This window comes from Alligator mississippiensis, chromosome 1, assembly GCF_030867095.1.
Source record: "Alligator mississippiensis isolate rAllMis1 chromosome 1, rAllMis1, whole genome shotgun sequence".
Taxonomy (NCBI): Eukaryota; Metazoa; Chordata; order Crocodylia; family Alligatoridae; genus Alligator; species Alligator mississippiensis.
Genome location: NC_081824.1, coordinates 409869527 through 409891101, shown reverse-complemented (window position 1 = coordinate 409891101; position 21575 = coordinate 409869527). Strand labels below are relative to the sequence as shown.

Here is a 21575-nt window from a genome sequence, read left to right as displayed (position 1 = left end):
TGAGCCTAAAATAGAAGCTTAACCACATTCTGCACTTGTTCAACTGGACCCATGACAATATGCAGTAAGAGAAATTCAGCAATAAGCAGTTTGCTTCGTGTAGATGGATGTATGCTAACTGGAGAGAGGACATGGGCAGGCCTGGGGACAGTGACTTCACTGACTCTTGCCAGTGACAGCCTGTGCGTGGGACTGGCTGGCGCTCAGGCAGACCACATGAGCTCTGGCCGAGGATAGAGTACTGCCCTGGGAGGGTGGGGTGGTAAGTGGGGTGCTGCAAAGCCCCATGGGTTGCCAGAAGAATGCAATCTAAAGTGAATTGTGATGGGATCTGGTACAGATGTTCGTTACAGCGCTCTAACCTGTAGCGCTAAAGTCTAATACCACATCCATCCAGGGTTATCTTAGAGTGGGATCCGCCATTTTACAGTGCTCTATGTGCTGTAACTGTTTGGTTACAGCGGTATACCTTTTACTGTGCAATAAATGTAACATCTGTACCTAGCATTTATCTACATTAAATAGTTTCCCAATAGGGATGCTATGGCATGGTTGTGTCTGGGAACTTCAAGTGCCCCTCTTTGTGTCATATCAAGCAGTTCTTCAATAATATGAATGGAAAAAGGTATAAAACCATTATTGTTTTGCACTGTCTGGGAAGTCTCTTTTTATGCTTGAATGTTAAGCATGATGTCAAAGGATGAGTTAGGTCTTAAAGGTACATGAAATCAAAAACTAGGATTGTTTGGGTAGGGGAGAATCAAGTTACCAGTAGTTATTGTGACCTATCAGGAATCATTATGTCAAGGTTTTCAGGGAAGAAAAATGGGAAGAATTGCACCATATTGAAGAAAATTGGATTTTGCATGTTTATGACATTTTAAGGCAGCGTGAAACAACAAAAACAAATTGTAAAGTTCACAGTAGCACCAGATGCAAAGACAAGCAGCAGCATGCAGACAACAGGAAATTGAATGCCAAATTGCCAATATAGGATCATTGAATGTCAGCTGCAAAGGCTATCTCAGCATTATGCAAGAGAAGAAAGCAAAATTACAACCAAGCAAAGCCAAATGAAAATTATATTGTGACATGATTATAATACCACTAGAACAATATAAATTATAAGAAGAATACCAAGGAAAGTATGCAAACTGAAATTTCAAGTAGTGCTGACAATGCAGGAGCTAGTACTATAAGCTAAAACAACAGAATATGTGAAGCTAGCCTAGCAAGTCTAAACCAGGGACAAATAATTTGTGCAGTAGAAACACAAAGGGCATGTCTATACTAGACACTACTGCACAGTGGTTACTGTGCGTTTATTTAGTATTTGTGTAATCAGGTACTAAATAAATGCTCAGTAACCAGAGCTACTAAGTAGTAGCACTGCTAATAATACTGTGCAGTAGCATATTAGCACTGTTAGTGCTGTGACGTGCTACAGCGCAGTATTGTTTGGTTACTGCACAATCAGCATCTCATGTAGAAGCACTCCAAGAAAACAAAAGCCTAGACAGAAAAGACAGTGTCTACAAGAAATCTGCTAAAAAAATTACCACAACATGCTTTAACGATTGGGATGTCTTTTAGATGTAATACCTGAAAACAGACAAAGCAATTGAGTCAGTTCAACAACTATCTTGCAAAGTTGCATTAAGAGAAAAAAATACTGGATACAATTAAGGAAAGCTGGTTAACCAGAATTGCAATCATTGAGAAGCCAGGCAAGTAGCACATTTGTATGGAACCAAGGAAATGAAACAAATCACTAAAAGGTGTTCACTATCAAATGCCTACAATAGAAGAAATATAACCCTAGCAAAAAAAACAAACAAACCAAAACGAATTTTTAGTACTTGATGCCAGAGACTTATATTAGCAACTGCTTCTGGATTGGAAAAGCAGGTATCTCACCACATTCTGGACAGACAGATTGGCTGAGAGTGCTATTTTGGGACCAGACTTTCAGCAGTATCCACCAGCTGTTAACGACCTTTCTAGAGGTCAGAATTAGAACTGACAATATTCTGCGTTCAGAGATGGCATGCAATATCCACAACAACACAATTGTTTATCTGCTGAAAAAACAAGTGAAGTAAATATAAAATGAATTAAAAAAAAAAAAGTTGAAATTGCAATTGACTGCAGTGTTACCTAAAAATTAGACTACTGACAAAAGTTGGTTTCTTTTCACCGGGGTAGTTTATTGCTAAGGGTACTGGGGAGTTATACACCTATTAGAGACCATTAACTTATTAGAAATTGTGTTACCTTACCATACACATTTACACATACACACATACATACATTTTCACAGATGCACACTTACATAATCAATCCCAAGGGCATTGCAGATAGGGATGGCCAGTCCCTATCCGTTGATGGAACAGGGGTATCCGACCTGGCATGCACAGGCACGGGCTCCGGTGGTGAGGCAGGTTCTTCCTCACGTCATTCTCTCTCTCACTCCCTTTTATAGTTTATGTTGCTGGGCAAGATTTCTGGATGCTTCTTCTTCAGGCATACGCTGTTCTGTTGGCTTGTAACAAGCTCCCCCTTATCTCACCAGTTGGAGCTGGTCTTCTTGTTGCACAGACATTTTGACTTCAACGAGTGGCTTCTAGTTGCTGACACCGCAACTTCTTCTGTGTTCATTGTTCGTTTTCTTTGTGTTATCTGCTTCTTCTTTGTTGGTCATACATACCGTATTCATACCCTCTATTGTTGACTTAACCCATAAATTAATTACAATTTTTTTTAACCCATTGGCTTACAGCAGTATCATGCACTGTGGGGTTCCTAAGGGCAGTAACCTGTCCCTGCAGCAGTAAAAACAGTATAGCATATGACCAAACCTAAGGATATTAAGGCATTTGGAGACTTTGTAGACAATAGAACATTTCTTTCAAGTCCCTCAAATGAGTGAGACAACTACAGAATGAAGATGTAGCATAGACACTATTACCTCCACAGGGAGCTAAAGACCCAGCTATACCCATTGCATCTGGACTACCATCATGTGAATGAGAAGGCAGTTATTTACGGTTGTCATTGAGTTGAGGCTTGGTCTGGCACTTCCTTAAAAAACAAAACAAAACAGCTGGAATAATCAGTGGAACAAAGATACATGCAAATTGAAAAGCTGTGCCTTGTAGTACCATTCACATATGAAAAGTGTGATCTTTGATGTCAAGGATAGGAAGCCATTTCATTATAAAGTAAATGTAAAACACTGAAAAGCATTTTGATTTTTGTGCAGTTCTATCCCATCATTTCTGAACTGCAGCAAGTCAAAAAACAAACCCGAATCGGATGCTAAAATTCTCAGATGCTAAAAGAGGCAGAGCTAGAAAGAGGAATGAAAATATTTGTGAATGGAGAAACACTCAAGGATGACTAAATAGCATCCCAGGAACATACTTGATGTTGAAATTCGAAGATACCTTGCCACTGATAGCCTCAGCATTGGGCACGGTGAAAGGAGTAATGGAGAAAAATGAAAGCGATGCTTGCAGAGAACAAAGTTTACCATGACTGATAGGCTAAAGACTCCCCAGTAGTATAACTGTGAGAACCTGTCAAGTTCAGTCTTTTTTTTTTTCTTTCCCCAGGGACAAATTATGCACTTGGAAACAAGATATGTACACTAAACAGAAATTCCCATTTATATAACATAAACAGTGGCTGGGCATATGTTTCACCAAATCTGCCAGTGCATATACCCGCTCCAGAAAAACAAGGCATATGTCCAAAAACATGGATGAGGGACAATCAGATAGTCAACCTACTGAGAAATGATCAGCAACACCTTAAAAGGAATCAACAAGTGACAGATTCCAGAATAGATTCTCAAGACACCCAACACCAGATAAAACAAGTGTCAGTGTTAGCTGTCATCCAAGTCATCATCACTCCAACCATTTGGAAGGAATATGTCAGACTACAGTGCTAAAGTCTGTTGACTTGAAAATATCTGGCTTCTCTAAGTAATCTTAAATCTGTTCTTCCTTTATTCTAGGTTGATTATCTCCTCCCCCATCTTTGCTGTCATCTGATAGCTGAAATGATTTGTGACTGCTGAAGTGAAAAAAGACATTGAATACTTATGTCATCTTCAGTCATCTCCACATCATGTATTATTCATTTCTTGGTCTTTCCCTTACTTGTAAAATGTAATAATAATATGTATAATAATATGCTTATATAATGCTTTGTTTATTGCCTTTTATGTCTAATGCTAATTTAATCTGTGCCTTGGCCTTCTTGATTTTTCTCTCTGCATTCTTGTGCTATGCCGTTATGCTCTTTTCTAGTAACAGAGCCAAGTTTCTACATTTTGTGAGATTCCTGTTTGAGTTTCAACTCTTTAAAGAGTTGTTTAACCAGGTTGGTCTCTTGCTGTCCTTCCTATAATTCATTTATATCGGAATACATTGCTCTTGAGCCTTTAATATGGCCTCCTTTATGGTTCAACCAGGTCTCCTGAACTCTTTTTTCTGTTAGATTTGAATTTGGGATCCAGTCCATCAGTTCACAGAATTTGCTAATGTCTGCTTTTCTAAGTTTTGGTGTCTTTATTCTGATGCTCTCCTTCTTCCCTTTCCTTAGGGTCTTGAACTCTGTCATTTCAAGGCGACTGTCAAACTAGTTGCCTTCTACCTTCACATTCTCAACCAATTCTTCCCTTTCTGTGAACAGCAAATCAAGAAGAAATTCCCTCCTAGTTAGGTTCTCAAACATGTATACCAGAAATCTCTGACTTGCCAAAAACTGCTGGACTGCCTGTACAGTACTGAGTTACCCTCCCAACAAATGCATGGTGATTACAGTTTCCCATTAGCACTGTGTCCTGTTTTAAATACTTATGTTAATTATTTGAAAAAAGCCCCATCCAAATCTTTCTCTGGTTTGGTAGTCTATAGCAGATACCCACCATGATATCACCCTTTCTGTTGTCCTCTTTTACCTTGATGAGAGACTGTCAATGGGTTTTTGTCCTATTTCATACTGTCTCTCTTTGCATATCTGCTCTGTATAGAACAGAGGTTCCCAACCACTGGTCCGTGGCCTGGTACTGGGCTGCGAAGTGTTGGCTGCTCGCTCATGGCACAGGGATTGCGGGGGGAGGTCTGGCCGGGTGCTCAGCGTGTGCGCGAGGCCACCCAGGTGTGCAGCAGGTGCTGACAGCAGCACGTTATATTACATTTAAATATGTAAATTAGATTGTTGGTCTGCAGTGAATTTTCTGGTCCACAGTATAAAAAAGGTTGGGAACCACTGGTATAGAACACCACCATGTCTTTATTTCTTCTGTCTGTTGTTCCTGAGCAAGTTGACTTATATTTATCACAATAGAAGCCTTTTGCCTATATAGAACAGAGGTCTGGGCTTAAGTATCACCTTCCTTTTCCCCATTCTGCTTGATGAGAGTATAATTTTTTGCTTGGTCCAATGTAGTTTAGTTGCTTTAGCTGTAGGTAGTAAATAGCTTGCTATTTGGTTTTTGCCTGATTGGGTTACAGGTCAGAGAACAGGTTCAGGAGCAGGGTTGGGATTGGACGGCAGTAGTATGAGGACTGAGAGCTGAGCAGCCCTATGTAAACTGAAGTGACACTGTTTGCTTGTTGTGCTAATGCGAAGGAGCAGGAAATGTTGATATTTACATGTGTGTTGGGGAGTGGGGTGAGGGGAGGAATGATATTTAATTTTCAAATTTAAAAATATCCTCCTTTATCATTTCTAAGAGGATGAAGTTTTTCTGGGAAACCTCCCTATCTTCACCTTACTCTCACAAATCTTCATCTTGCCGTAGCTTTTCTTTTAGTAACTCATCCTTGGTTACTGTTGATGTCTGTCAGGTCTGTTCCTAGCATGGGCATGATCAAAAGCTCTTCAACATCCTTGATAGGTCCTACCTTCATTCCTGCCTCTGACACTCTGCTCTACTCTCTCTCATCCTTCTTTTTCCTGTTCAGTTTTCACTGTAATGCATGTTGCTGCTAAATGGAAAAGCTCCCCCCACCCATAATATCAAGATACATATAAAATGGAACTAATTAACCATGTAATCCAATCCTGGTCCTTTTTTTTTGCTTTCCCCCTGTTTGTTGTTCTTTCTTACTACATCACTTTTGAAATTAGATTGTAAACTCCTTGGGGCAGAAAAGCTGTCTTTTGTTTATGTAAACCACATACGTACATACTCTAAATGCTATATTGATGGTAATTCCCGTCATTCAAGAATGTTTACATGAACTAGTCTCCATGTAGCATCTGCTCCTTATTAGTGTAGAAGTCTGCCTTACTTGTATTGGTGAAACAATTGATAATAGGAAACAAAGGACATTTTATACGTGCAATCATCACAGCACCAGGCGCCTTTGGGTGTCTTAGTTCAAAAGCATGCTGCTGCCATTTTCATAGTGCTGATGTGCATTTCGCTGCTTATACAACTGTGCACACTGCTCCGAAGTGGCGGATCTTTGGTGTATAAATGCCCAATGTGTATAAATATGTATAAATGCCCAATATGACTAATGGCAACTGACCAGTCTCAGCGTTGTGATGGACTACATAGCTGAGAATACTTTAGTGCCTTTTAAGAAAAAAAAATGGAAAAGGGATGTTGGGAGACCCATTCCCTGATGCTAAAAAAGGGCTATGGGAATCCCATGTGCTGAACATTGCCTTATGTTCTGCCCAAATATTTCAGCTGTGCTATTAAACAGAAAAAAACTGAACAAAAAATAAATAAATAAACCCCCCAAAGTTCCCAAGGCACAATAAGCAAAAAAATAGGTTAAACAAAAACATGCTTACACAAATGCATAATGCATTAACTGTATTTTGTTCCATTTGTAAAGAGCAAAAGAGAACAAATAATCAATGTTTTGGCTCCTTATGGGCCTTTGTCAGGGAGAGTCTTTTCTGAGAAGTTTGAGGGCTGGCGAGGGGAAGACTTAAAAGGATCAATTTCCAAAGGGGTTCCTCAAGCTCGGCTACAAATCTGAGTTGATAATTACGTGCGTCTTTTTTTTTGCCACGTGGTTGTTTTTGGTTGTGAACAATAGAATGTGCATTTCTAATATCTGATTGCCTGGGTGGAAATTAGTTCACAGAGGTCATGTAGTGCTGGCTTAATATTGTAACCTGGCCCTTGGAAACAGCCCTTCCCTGTGTTGGTAGCTGTACGGAAATTAACAGGACAGTTTCCATGTAGAAAGTTTTCCAGGGCTGGGCCTTCGTGTACACTTTCTATTATTTATATCTGTGAATAATTGTTCTTAGAATTGGGAGTGCAAATTTAGGAACTGCTTTTCATGTCTTATACTTAAATCCTCTTATGGCCTGACTGCAAGTAAAAGATTTAAAGACGGTATTTGAAAACTAATAGTTTCTGCTGAGAGCAGCATCCTACCATGCTTCAGAGATCAGGGCCTGGCTTTCACTGCAAAATTAACTCTGGTTTTGATTCAGCTGCTGTCCCTAACCTGACTCCTGCTATTGATCTGTTGGCCTGGGATCAGGTTATGCCTGAGTGCTCCTTTTACTTTAGTTGCTAACAGGGCGGTGTGGACTCATGTATGGATTGCTGTACCCTTTCGTTGTCATTTTCTGTTTGAAATACACAGAAACGTAGGCTTGGAAGGGGATGCCTGAGCCTCTGAGCCCAGTCCTCTGCATTCACAGGTGATTGTTAACCAAAGGAGCCCCCAAAATTACCAGTTCGACCCTCACTTACAGCTCCAGCAAACAGTGTCTGAAACATGAACAGCACCCTATGACGTGCCATATGTAAAAGCAGAATGCGGGCCCTGGCAATGCCTTGCCTCTGTCATGACAAGGATATGATTGGTTAACACATGCTTAGTAGATCTTGGGTAAAGGACCATGCTTCCTGCTACAAAGGAAGGCAAAAACCCCTGTGGTTCATATCAATCTGACCTAGAGGAAAAATTCCTTCCTGACTCTGATTTTGGTGGTTGGTATTTTGAGCAAGACACCATTCTGCCAGGAACTTCTGGGTTTTCCACTTTCTAATTACTGACAGAGGCATCAGCTTGTCTTAGTCAAAAACCCCAGGCTTCAGAGGAAGGCAGACTCCCTCTCCCACCTCCTCCCTGGCAATCACTCCCCTCCCTTCCAAGAATAGTGTAGGGAGCATGAGAAGAAAATTGAAACGGCAACTAGCCATTTCCTTGAGGCATGGGTCCAGCCTGTATGTAATGAGCAGCCGCAAAAGCAGTTTTAACAAAGAGATTTAAAGATGACAGATGCCAAAAAAGGCAGACTGCCATCCTCCCATTTCCCACACTCCCCCACTTACCCTCCTCAGCCTCCCCTCCTTTTTGGATTGGACATCTAAATAAACTACATGAATTTCAAGCCATATTTGAAATGATCTTTCAAGGACTGTGTTGTTTGTTTTTGCTGGTGTGAAAGTTATATAAGCAATCGGATGTTTCTAGTATGCTTATTTTTATCCCCCAGGGAATCCTCAAAAGTTGATATAAGAAAATCTTTGTCCTGTATCTGCCCAACTCACTTCTATGCTTCCTATATAAAAGTCATTAGCAGATCTGTAATCTTCTCTCTCTCTCCCCCTCTCTCCTTTCTAATTTTCACTGTCATTTTTCACTCTGAGTATGATTATAAGCTAAATAAGTCTAAAGACAAATATGTAATTGATTAGAATATATGAAAATATAAGCTATGTGTTTCAGAAAAATGTCGTAGTTTGTCTAGTTTTTAGCTATGACAGCTCACAGAGCTTATTTTGTGAGGCAGTTATCTTCCTCGCTTACCATCCTAAATTTGCACATTTCCTATTATTGTATACTGGGCATATTTGGTGTACTTTCAACCTCTACAGTATGAAGAGAGCTGAGCCACTAAACCCAGTGTTTCTAGTTGTAGTCTTGAGATGCAGAACCTTTGTACTAGCAACCTCTTCCGACAGCTGAAGTTCACCTAGCTAGCCCCTGAGTCTGACTCTCCTGTAACTTTCATAGACATTAGGGCTGGAAGGGACCTCAGAAGATCATCGAGTCCAGCCCCCTGCCCGAGGGGCAGGAAGTCAGCTGGGGTCATAGGATCCCACCAAGATAAGCATCCAAATTTCTCTTGAAGGCATTCAAAGTGGGTGCTTGAGCCACCTCTGATGGCAGGCTATTCCAGACCTTGGGGGCTCAGACAGTAAAGAAATTCTTCCTTACGTCCAGCCTGAAATGGTCTTGCAGTAGTTTATAATCATTCAACCTCGTCATCCCTTGGGGCACTCTGGTGAACAGACGTTCCCCCAGATACTGGTGGTCACCCCTGATGAACTTAAAGGTGGCCATCAGATCATCCCTGAGCCTGCGCTTTTCCAGGCTAAAGAGTCCCATAGTGCTCAGCCTGTCATCGTAAGGTCTGTTTTCCTGACCTCTGATCATGTGCGTGGCTCTTCTCTGGACTCTCTCAAGCTTCTCCACATACTTTTTGAATTGTGGAGCCCAAAACTGGATGCAGTACTCCAGCTGCGGCCTCACCAAGGCCGAGTACAAGGGGAGAATGATGTCCTGGGATTTGCTTGAGAAGCATCTATGGATGCAAGCTAGCGTTTTGCTCACTTTACTAGCTGCAGCATCGCATTGAAGGCTCATGTTCATGTTGTGGTCAGTCATGACTCTGAAGTCCCTTTCTTTTGTAGCGTTAGCCAGCATAGCACTGCTGAGCTTATAAGGATGCTGCAGGTTTTTCCTTCCAAGGTAGAGAACCTTGCATTTTTCAGTGTTAAACACCATCAGGGTCTCGTCTGCCCATTTGCTGAGCCTGTCCAGGTCAGCCTGGATTGCCTTCCTGTCTTCAGGTGTGGATGCTTTGCCCCAGAGTTTGGTGTCATTGGCGAACTTGGCCAGTCTGCTTCTGACTCCAATGTCCACATCATTAATGAAGATGTTGAACAATATGGGTTCAAGGACAGAGCCTTGGGGGACCCCACTGGTCACAGGGTACCGTGATGATTGACTTCCATCAATTACCACCTTTTGGGTCTGACCACAGAGCCAATTTCCCAGCCAGTGGAGCATGGTGGACCCAAGGCCACAGTTGGCCAGTTTTGCCAAGAGGTGATCATGGGATGCCAGATTGAAGGCTTTTTGGAAGTCAAGATATATGACATCAATCTCTTCTCCCTTGTCCAGGTGATAGGTCACCTGGTCATAAAAGGAAATGAAATTGGTCAAGCAAGACCTACCCGCAACAAACCCATGCTGGCTGTCCCTCAGGATGTTGGCGTCGGCCAGTCCATTAAGGATGGCCTCTTTAATAAACTTTTCTAAGACCTTCCCTGGGATAGAGGTCAGGCTGATGGACCTGTAGTTTGCCAGATCCACTTTCCTCCCTTTCTTGAAGATAGGCACCACATTGGCCTTCTTCCAGTCTTCGGGCACTTAACCAGAGCGCCAGGAGTTCTCAAAGATCCATGCCAGGAGCTGGGCTATGATGCTAGCCAGCTCCTTGAGTACCCTGGGGTGTAGATTGTCAGGGCCAGCTGACTTGAAGATTTCCAGCCTCTCAAGGTGTTCCTTCACGAGGTCAGCATTGATGCAGGACAGGGGATCACCCTCACCTGGACCTACCTGTCCCGTAGTGGGCATGGGCGTCCCATGGGACCATGAAAGACCGATGCAAAGTATCCATTTAATAGGTTTGCTTTTTGCTGGGTGTCAGTTGTCAGATGTCCCATCTGGTTTAGCAGGGGTCCAATGTTGCCTTTGCTTTTCCTCCAGCTTCACACATAACTGAAAAAGGACTTTTTATTGTCCTTGATACTTGAAGCTAGTTGGAGTTCAGTTGCAGCCTTGGCTTTCCTGGTTTGCTCCCTGCAGGACCGGACCAGTGCAGAATATTCCTCCTTGGAGGTGAATCCCATCCTCCATCCTTTGTAGGCCTTTCTTTTTAGCCTCAGGAGGTCTGCTAGATCCCTGGAGAACCAGGGAGGCTGCTGTGCCCTCTTGCTGCCTTTCCTCCGAGATAGAATAGAATTAGCCTGTGCATTGAGGATCGCTCCCTTGAGGAGCGACCACTCTTCCTGACCTCCCCTCCCCCTGGGGTCGTGGTCCCTTAGGGCCTCACTGACAAGCCTCCTGAGCTTGACAAAGTCAGTTCCTGAAGTCAAGGACTTCAGTGTTGCTGGCTGACTTGCCAGCTTTACGGCAGATGGTGAAGGTGATCAGCTCATGATCACTGTCACCCAGCTTCCCATCAATTACTAGGTCGCTGATTAGGTTATCCCCAGTTGCCAGTACCAGGTTGAGCAGTGCTTTATCTCTTGTTGGCCTGTAGAGTTCTTGGGCAGGTAGAAGTCATCCACGCAGGAGAGGAAGCTTTGCGAACGCTCGGATTTTGCTGAGTGATCCTCCCATGAGATGTCTGGGTAGTTGAAGTCACCCATGACAACCATGGTCCTGGAGCATGCGGCCTCAGCCAGTTCCCGGCTGAGCATATCCTTGAGCATATCCTTGCCCAGAATCCAGCTGAATCCGGCTGAAGACATGAATCTTACAGTTTACAGTTTTTCTTTTTTCTTTTCCAAGGGCCATATGATCAGCGTAAGCAAATAGGCAGTCAAGGAGAGGCTTTTTCTAAAGCTTCTGAACACAGCATTCCTCTGTACTTAAAGCAGAAGAGGTTATAGGCCATTTTAGAAATCAACAATTATATTGACATAGTGCCCTTTACTTTACCTTGCCCTTTCCTTGACCATTCTTTTGGACTGTTTATTTCCTGGCATGTGGTTGCTTGTCTTCTCTGACACTGGCTAGTCCCACTGCTAACCAAGGTTCTCCATACTATGAATGGCTATCGATTCCTTGTCTGCCTAATGTTTTCTGTGTTTCTGTGAGGTTCCCCACATATGTTTCCATTGTAAACTCTGACTCCTTTGTTCAGCCTTTGATAATTTTCTGTAGCTTCAAATTCTGGCAAACCTAGCAATCCCATCCTAACTTATTTATGTAGACCTCATTGCTCAAAGCTTTCTCTTCTGTAACAGTCTGCTACTACATTTTAAGAACTATTGTCCCTAATCTAGGAGTGACATGGGAAAGTAGGGCTGAAGGGACCTCATGAGGCCATCTAGTCCAGCCCTCAATTAGGGTAGGTTCATCCCTGACTAAATCGTTCCAGCCAAGTATTTGTTTAACTTGCTCTTGAAATTTTCCAATGGAGATTCTGCAACTTCTCTATGGATCCTTTTCCAATGCTTGACCATCCTCATAGCCAGAAAGTTCCTCCTAATTTTCAACCTAAATTGAAACCTTTCCTCTGCTTGAGGTTGAGGTTATTGCTCCTAGCCCTGTCCGCTATGACCACAGTGAAAAGCCCACTTCCATCCTTACCCTTCAGAAGACTGTTGAAGAGTGTTATCAAATTCCCCCTTGGTCTTCTCTTCTCCAGACAAAATAATCCTACTTCTTCCAACCTTTCCTCATAAGCCATGCTTCCCAGGCCTCTCAGTATTTTTGTTGCTCTCTACTGAATTCATTCCAATGTTTCTATAACTTTTGCAAAGTGTGAGGCCCAGAACTGGACACAGTACCCTAGGTAAGGGCTCATCAGTTCCATGTAGAATGGAAGAATAATTTTCCTTGATTTGCAAGAGATACTCCTGTTAAATCAACCCATTATGCTGTTGGTTTTTTTAATAACAAGAACACACTGTGGACTCTTATTCAGTTTTTGGTCCACTGCAAGCTCCAGGTCCTTCTCTGCAGTACCACAGCCTAGCCAGTCATTCCCATCTTTACTTACACATGCAGTTATTCTGTCCCAAGCACAGGACTTTACACTTGTCCTTGCTGAAGTTGATCTGATGGATTGCTGACCCTTTCTCCAGTTTCGCTAGGCCATTCTGGATCCTAGGTATACCTTCCATTTTGTCTTCAACTCCACTCAACTTGATCCCATCCACCAATTTGCCAAGCATAGACTCACTCCCATAGTCCAAATCATTAATGAAGATGTTAAGTATTGATAACTCCACTCAATTAGACATTGAGTTGTTGATGCCTACTCATTGAGTATGATGATCCAATCAGTACTTACATGGGACATGGGTTAGGTCCTGTCCACAGAAGTGGATACATATTAACAGAGATAATGCAACTGTAACAATTCTGTAATATTTTCATAATATTAACCAGACTTTCTTTATCCTACATAATTCCCCAAATCATCACAGTCATCAAGGACTTCTAGTAGCTGTTCCATTCCTGGAAGCAGTGTTTCATTCATTTCTCATTTTTCTGCAAAAACACAGCAAACCCCCCCCCCACACACCTCAAAAAACAGATCCTCCCCCCCCCCAAAAAAAAAACAACGAAAAACTCTTGTGTTTCCCCCCTATGTTTAACGCCTCATGAGCAACTCTGTGTCCTATTCAGTTCTTGCTTTCATGTTTGTCAGAGTCCTTGTGGAGCCACAGCCTGTTATACCACAGGTTTCTTACACTGCATTGTGTTGCCTTCTTAGTGAACTTCCTTTCTCTTCCCAAGGCTTGGTAGTAGCAAACAATCTACTTTAGTACGTTTCATGTTTTATATGCTGGCAATAATATGAGAGAACTCCATTTAACAGAAATGAAATTGGCTGTTATGAGAATTATTTACAAAGCCAATGTAACTGTAGCTAGCCTTATGGACAGCTGTATGCAGACTGGCTTTCTGGTACTTCTTTGAAATTGTTTCTTCTTCCCATCTATGTTCCTACATGCAGGTTCTGGACAGGTTGCTATTCTATATGTGGGAGGTCAAGTTGGGAGGAAAAGCATAATTACTTTGTCTTAAGCACATGACAAATTCCTCCTCTTCCATTTGGATAAAAGAGAAGCATTTTATCATATGATTGGACAATACTGTACTTCTCTCTGACAGCCTTGTAATGCTTTGAAAAACTATTGAAATCACTGGATTTACCTTTTTTGTCTCATTTGGGACTTGTCAACATGGGCAGCATATACCATTGTAAACCAGGTTGCGTAGACGTAAAAAAGCTCTGTCTACATGATACAATTCTTTGATGTCCTGTAATTGGCAAATTGCTGTGATGTCTATTCCTTTTGGGAATGGCAGAAAGTTAACCTCAGAGTAATTTACATTGTAGTAATGGCCATGTGGTCACATCTTTGTTCTGGTTTGTTTTGGCAGCTTCCCAGCTGCCTTTCTATATTCCTTTGCACCCTGCCCTGACCAGCCAGTCTATCTACCTCTGCTGCTCTGGAATCACCTCCCTGTTTAAATACTGACATGTATCCAGGTTCTGTCAGCTTGTGCTTACACATACTAGGTGTCAGTATACCCAATAAGTGCACCTAGCATTTTGTTCTAGCCCTGTGCCTGGCTTTTTTTTTTTTTGCCCCAGCTGGAGTCATGCTGGGGTTCTGGATCTGCTTATTGGGGAACAGTGGAAGTGCAGGGAGCTTGTTGAGTTCCAGACATAGAAACAAGTATGTTTGAGGGAGTAATCAGGGCAATGTCTGGTAGGGCCACAAGTAGGACTACATGTAATGCTGATTTTAAAACAAAGCATCTGAAGATGCCTTATAAGACAACAAAGGAAGACTTTGGATCTCCATCAGTGCTCCAGCACCTGTCCTTACCATGAAGAGATGAATAGGATTTTGGCATGGGATGCCAGCATCTACCTGCACATTTGTCTAGGACATGGCTGATGTACAAAAGAATACTAAATACTGTGACTCTAGCAACTCTTTAAACTAAGACGTACCAGACAGCCAGGAGCTGTTTGACACAGGGATACAACCAAGATTTGTAGAGATGGATCTGACACCTCACTGCCAGCCACTCTCTTGTCCTTGAAGGCATTCAGTTTACCAGCAGCACCACAGAGGTGACCAGTTAAACATTGCTGTATTTGTTTTTGTCCCTGGGGCACAACCACAGGGGAACTAGATACCCTCCCCTCAGGGGATCCCGGGAAAAACCCCATGGAAAAAGAAACACCCCATGGAAAACCCCCCAGAAAAAGAAACTATTTACTTGCCACAGGACGCCAGACACCAAAGGAACAAAAAGCAGAGCCTGCGCGGTTAATGAGCTGCACCTATATACAGCTGGAGCTGGAGGGTGACATCAGGAGCATCACAGCAATTTGCCAAATCCAGTCCAGAGGACTGGAAAAGGGCCAATGTGGTTCCCATTTTCAAAAAAGGGAGGAAGGGGAGGACCCAGGAAACTATAGGCCAGTTAGTCTTACCTTGGTCCTATGTAAGCTTTTTGAGAGAATTATCCTGACGCATGTCTGCGAGGGGCCAGCAGGGGAGATTATGCTTAGGGGCAACCAACATGGGTTCATTAAGGCAGGTCCTGTCAGACCAACCTGGTGGCCTTCTATGACCAGATCACAAAATCCTTAGACGCAGGTCTAGCAGTGGACGTAGTCTTTCTGGACTTCAGGAAGGACTTCGACACTGTCTCTCACCCCATTCTCATTAAAAAGCTAGGAGACTGTGGTGTCGATACCTACAGTCAGATGGGTCACTAGTTGGCTGGAGGGCCTCACCCAGAGAGTGGTGGTGGACTGGTCTTATTCAACCTGGAAGGATGTGGGCAGTGGGGTTCCTCGGTCCTGCACTGTTCAACATCTTTATCAGTGACTTGGATGGGGGTGTAAAAAGCACCCTGTTCAAATTCGCAGATGACACTAAGATGTGGGGAGAAGTAGGCATGCTAGAAGGGAGGAATAGGCTGCAATCAGACCTGGACAGGTTACAGGGGTGGGCTGATGAGAACAGGATGGGTTTCAACACTGACAAGTGCAAGGTAGTGCACCTGGGGGGGAAGAGCCAGCAGCATACCTACAGGCTGGGGAGCTCCCTTCTCATCAGTGCAGAGGCAGTAAAGGATCTTGGAGTCATTATTGATACCAAAATGAACATGGGCCGACAGTGTGGGGATGCAGTCAGGAAGGCCAACCATACCTTGTCGTGCATCCTCAGATGCATCTCTAGCAGGTCCAAAGAGGTGATCCTCCCCCTCTATGCGACACTGGTCAGGCCGCAGTTGGAGTACTGCGTCCAGTTCTGGGCGCCGCACTTCAGGAGGGATGTGGAGAACATGGAGAGGGTCCAGAGGAGGGCCACTCGCATGATCAGGGGTCACCGCACCACCAAGGTGATCACGAGGCTCAGCAAGTAGCTGTCAACAATGGGGAAGATAGACAAGACGAGCGTATCCAGTAGGCCTGTAGTCTATCAAAGAAATGAAGTTAACCAATCCCGAAGAGGGTGTGAACATCAAAGGTCATCTTAACCAGAGGGACGGCTGCATTAAAATCAGGTGGCCCGCTGGAGGTTGGCGTAAGGAAGGGGTATAGGGGAGGTGGAGCCCCACGAATATCTGCTGGGAGGAGTGACCAACTCCGAGGGACCTATGGAAGAAGACCCCTCCACTGCAAATACATTCAAAGTCATGGCAGGTGAGTTTAGGGGCCTCTCCGGGGTGATCGAAGTCCCTCTCACTGGCCACATGAACCCTCAACACGCCCACTACCAAGCACATGCGCTAAGGCAGCGTGTGAACGGGTATTCGAAGCAAGGCGGTCATAGTTTTTACTAAAAATAATTTGTTTTAGAGCTGCTTGTTGCTGTCTTGGGCATTGTGAGCTAGTACCTTTTCCAAGTCCAGCTCTCCCTCCCTCCCTCTGAGTTACATACCTAAAATGCAAGTGTATTCTGACATCCGCAGTTCCTGTCTTGCCCCCACCCTTCATTTCTTTGTTAATTCTCTCTTCTGCTTTCCCAATTGAGTCATTGTCAACCCTGCTGCATACTCAAAATGGTGGCTCCTCCAGCAGTCATCTTATTTTCAGGCCATCCTTCCTGTCCTAGTGCAGGATCTCTCCACCCCACCTGTCTACCACACAATAGATTCACATGCTACTACACCAGGTTTAAAGAAGAATACCTTTATTGTGTGCATGTGTTCGGTAAGAGCTGAGCTTCCAAAAGTCAGTTTTCAAGTACATAGTATGTTTAGATGAAGCAGGCAATTAATTCAGTTCTACTAGTGCAAGTTTGTTATAAGAACTAAGTGAGGCATTTTTTATCAGTATAAGTCCTAGGAAGTCTTTTTTATTTATCAATATAGGTCTCACATGGGCATTTTACACTACTAAAACTATTGTGATAGTTTTATCACAATGGCATGTTTCAAAATCAGTACAGATGTATTGAGAGAGAGAACATTGTAGCAATAGGCAAACTCCAGATAGGAAACACATCTCAGTGCTGTTAACAAGGTACCAACACTGTTAGCTCCCATTATGTCTTAGATTCATTGCAAAGTAGCAGGAATGGCATGCTGACCTCCCAAGGATGTTTGTAGGAGATATTAAATGGAATTTAAGATGCAGAAAGTGCTCTAGGTAGGGATCCAGTATTACAACAGGGCAACCTTCCACCATGTTCCCAGAAAAGTGGCTACACCTTTTCATCCATACACATCATTTCTTTAATCTTTGTAAACCGGTCCTTTTCTGTTTGGTGAGGTGGATCAAGGATGTGTCCTCTAACATTAGTGTTGCTGACAGAAATGCAAACTCAATCAGAAGGCTGCCCTTACCAGGTCCCTCGTCCCCAATGCAATGCCTTGAAATTGCTTTTTGTTAGAATCCTAGCCTCATGGCATCTTGCCCCATGCTGGTCTCATCAAGTTCAAACTTTGTACAGGAGAATCACAATCCAGCATGCCATGGGCAGTAAACAATCTTTGGCCATATCTACAGTGCCAACTTGCTATGCCAAACAGTAGTGCCCTTAGATGCCATGTGGCTCCTGGATTTGAAGCAAGATAGCCAAGTCCAAGCATCACCTGGGGCAGGCTGATTAGTACTGGTGAAGGTCAGCGCACATTAGATCATTCTCAGCCCTACACTCACTGAGCTACAATTCTTCCAGTCCAGGAGATAGTACGCATAGAGCTACATGGTTTTTGAGGTTGTTGCTCTTGGGCAATCTAGATGTGACCTCTGGAGATTCTTTGCACTGCAGTTTGAAAACAGGTGGGAAAAAAGTGGAAGAAGAGTTAATATCTCCTTACACTGTGGTATCTCAAAATTATGGGATGGAAAATACTCTGTTTTTTGCTGAGGAATGCTGAGCAGTGAATGTTAACTTCTTGTAAGATTTTTTTTTATGCCGGATGGTTCATATTTGAAGTATCCAAACTCTCAGGGATGCCACAGTTAATCGCCTCCCAATTTATGGCAAACTTGAGAGTGAAAAAGAAAAGAATATCATAACAATGACCTTTTGAAAGCCTCTGAGAAACATGGGGTCGAGGCTTACAAGTGGAGGGCATTTCAAAAGAATGAGAAGCAAATGAAAAAAGAGGCCAAGAGATGGGAAAAGCTACAAGGTGGAGAAGGAGTTTGTTATGATCTGAAATAAAAAAGAGTTTATGGTGACAGAGGAAAGCTGTGCAATAACTCAGGAGACTGGCAATGGACAAGGTAATGCAGTGGTAGTTGACAAGATGGTGGACATCTAACGTTACTGTTAGAAAGCATTCTTCATCAAAACTGCAGCTTACCTTCTGCTTCCTTCCTCCTTGGTATCTTTACTTGAGAGTAATCAGATTTGATTGATTCTACAAACTCTAGAGAACTCTTCTTATTAGGAGCAATAGTTTGCCACCCCCTGGCATCACTCCTTCCAGGTTTGAAGTGAGAACAGTTTATTGAGCCAAGTTCCTTTGATCCCTTCAGCCTAAACTTGGGTTTGGTGCCACTCAAGATTCCTGAGCAGCCAGCACGATGACTTGTGAACTGAAATACCTCATCAGTAGGATGGGATATAAAGCTGAATAAATAAATAGATACATTCAAACCCTTACTGTTTGCACTTTTAGGAAAATATTTTTACAAATTTATTTTCAGCCATAAACAAGGTGTTCTGTACAGTGAATGCCCATATATTTTAGAGTCTTTTAAATTCACAGAGATATAAAAAAGATCTATAAATTGTATAACTAGTCCTGAAACAGTGAAGCCCTCCAGGCCAGTAGGTTGTGGCATTGAATTTTCCCATATACTGAGAGCAGAGATTCCCCACTTTCAGGAATTCACAAAGGTAATTAATGTATACTGAGCCTATTTAATGAACACTGGCATATTCCCAAAGTGAACTAGCATCTACTATTCTTTTTAATATTAAAGAAGCACACAGAGTGTGCAAAACCAACACCTCAGAGCAGAATGTACTACAAGGTGCCCAGCAGGCTGCAGCTCTGTGCTAGAGTTACCATGCTCCACATGCTACAATAAGCTATTTTTCAAGTGCTAGGCAAGGCACATATCTAAACTCTTGTGCTTCTTCCTCAGCTTAGGTCTGCAAAACATCCCAGATAATGTCATTTAGGTAAGGATGCCTTGCAGCTGATTAAAGTGTCCTAAAAATTTCCAAACCTTTGCCTTTGGTGTGGCTCTCTTCCATTATCCTGCAGGAGTTGTGCAGAACACACTACACAGTTTTAATTCCAAGCAGGTATTGTATGACAGCTTCAAGCTTTCCAGTTAGCATCCACCATCTACCCTTCAGCCTCCTAGAGAGGCCTATCTTCACTGTCATCCTTCAGATAATTATGAGAGACTTCAGCCATTCTTTTTACCATTCAAGTATCCATTAAAAGTCTTCATCTGTCCTGGTGGTAGAAGTCTCTTTGAATAAAAGGAGGACCACTGACATCATTAATATCCACAGTATCTAATGTACTAGCAAATCTACCCTTTTTCAGTAAGGAAAACAGCCGAGAATGCCTGAAAATTCCAGGGTCCAGAACTAGTCTGCCCAGTCTTGTCCTTGTTGTCTCCGCCCCCATTTTTGTCAGCATTCTTTTTTTTTTTCTTTTTTCTTGGTGTAGCTGCTGGCAGTGAAAACTGTTTGGTAGCGCAGTGGTAGAATTACAAAGTTGCAGCCCTTTGGTGATGTCAGGTCAACGACTAGCATTACAGCATGGGTTGTTTTGGCATCTAAAACAGTTTGAAAGGTATTTATACCTGAAACCTTGCAAAGAAGAATTTTTCCAACTATTTCATTTGGTCTAATAAAAGATATCAGATTTACCTAAAGAACCTTGTCTGCCTATGATCTTAGACCAACATGACTACAACCTATATCCTTGTAAAATAGTTTGTTAGGAGTTTGAAAATAGCTTCAGCTGACCCAAAGGAAGTGGATTGTGGTACAGTGAGAGAAGGAACATAGGACTTTTAGATGGTGACCCTTGGATGTGGAACATACTATCTCCCAGCTAACCTCCTCTAGACATGACCCCATGTCCTGTGGGAACAATCCCAGAATGCACAGAGTCTGGCAGCTGCACAAAGGAGCATGGGATAGCCAGCCGCAATGCTGACCACATATTAAGGAGGAAATTCCTCCTGGATGGAAGCAGTGACTCATAGTGAACCAAAACCTGACTTGATTTGGACACAGCTGCTGCGTGCCAGTTAGTCTGAAGCAGTTACAGCAAAGCATCACACTTCAAAGTAAATTCCCACATGTCGGCAAGCCCTTAGTCATTTCTGTAACCTTTGTCATCCTCACCTCCCTGAGGAATCTCCCATGTGACTTCTGCTATTCTACCAAGGCAACTCATAAATTATTATTCTTTTAAATAGCACTTAGGCTGTTGGAGCTGCTGCTAGCCTTGAAGATTTGCAGTCTACCCTGTAATTTTGAGAGGAAAAAAATTGGTTAAGTGACAGAAGAAATATTGTACTTCAGGATAAAACTACTTTTGTGTTTCGTTTTTTGGTCGAGTTATTCATATCCCTGTCACTAACCTCATTAGGTCAAGGGCTTGAGGCAGAGAGCAGGCATAACATTTTTGGTCATACTGATGCATCTGAGTATTGCAGATGCCTGTAATTTTAAAGCTGAAACGAGTATTGTATTTAATCTGCAGGCAAATAATATAAAGGCGTAATGGTTTATTGAAGTTTGCATTCCTTTTGGAATTTGTAATTAACTGGCAAGTTTCAGCAACTCAAGCAGAGATGGCTTGGCTTGTTATTCTGTACATATTAATGAACCTGCTAATGCAATGCCAGTTTCTTATAGTGAAGTCTTTGTGGTTGCAGAGCAGATCCCAGGTTTTCAAAACTTTCCAGGAAGTTCTCTGAGGCTAATATTTGGAAAAATAAAGAAAAAGATTAATCAGGTACACATTAGATGCGAATTGTAGAATGAAGCATCTGCAGTACTCAGTGGATGTCTGGATAACATACTAGTGGTGCTATTTTGCCAGCTTACATCTGGAGTGGTTCATCAGAACAGAACAGATGCTAGTGTGAAATAGGTCATCATAGCAGCAGGGCATTAGAACAGAGAAATTTCTTTTTTCTTGCAGGAACAGCTATTCCTTTTTGTTCTCACCAATTATGAAAATGTTAGCCAAGTCTGAAATATGAATGTATGTATTGTGACAAGCCAATGCTTTTAAAGGGCATTGAGGTAACAGCTTTCCTAGCTAGGCTGAAGCTTCATAAAGCAGTCCTTTTACAGTATA

The 21575-nt window shown here is 42.7% G+C and overlaps 1 protein-coding gene across 9 annotated transcripts in view; it reads left to right on the top strand.

Moving 5' to 3' along the window:
• The window catches only part of ENOX1 (ecto-NOX disulfide-thiol exchanger 1), a 541543-nt gene that overhangs the window by 147921 nt on the left and 372047 nt on the right, over positions 1-21575 (top strand). The window contains exon 3 of one of the 9 annotated variants that reach the window (XM_019500471.2): positions 4022-4136. The exons of the other annotated variants lie outside the window; for them this stretch is intronic. The gene's annotated coding sequence lies outside the window, so the exon portion shown is untranslated. The remainder of the gene's footprint in view (positions 1-4021; positions 4137-21575) is intronic. 9 annotated transcript variants of the gene reach the window in all.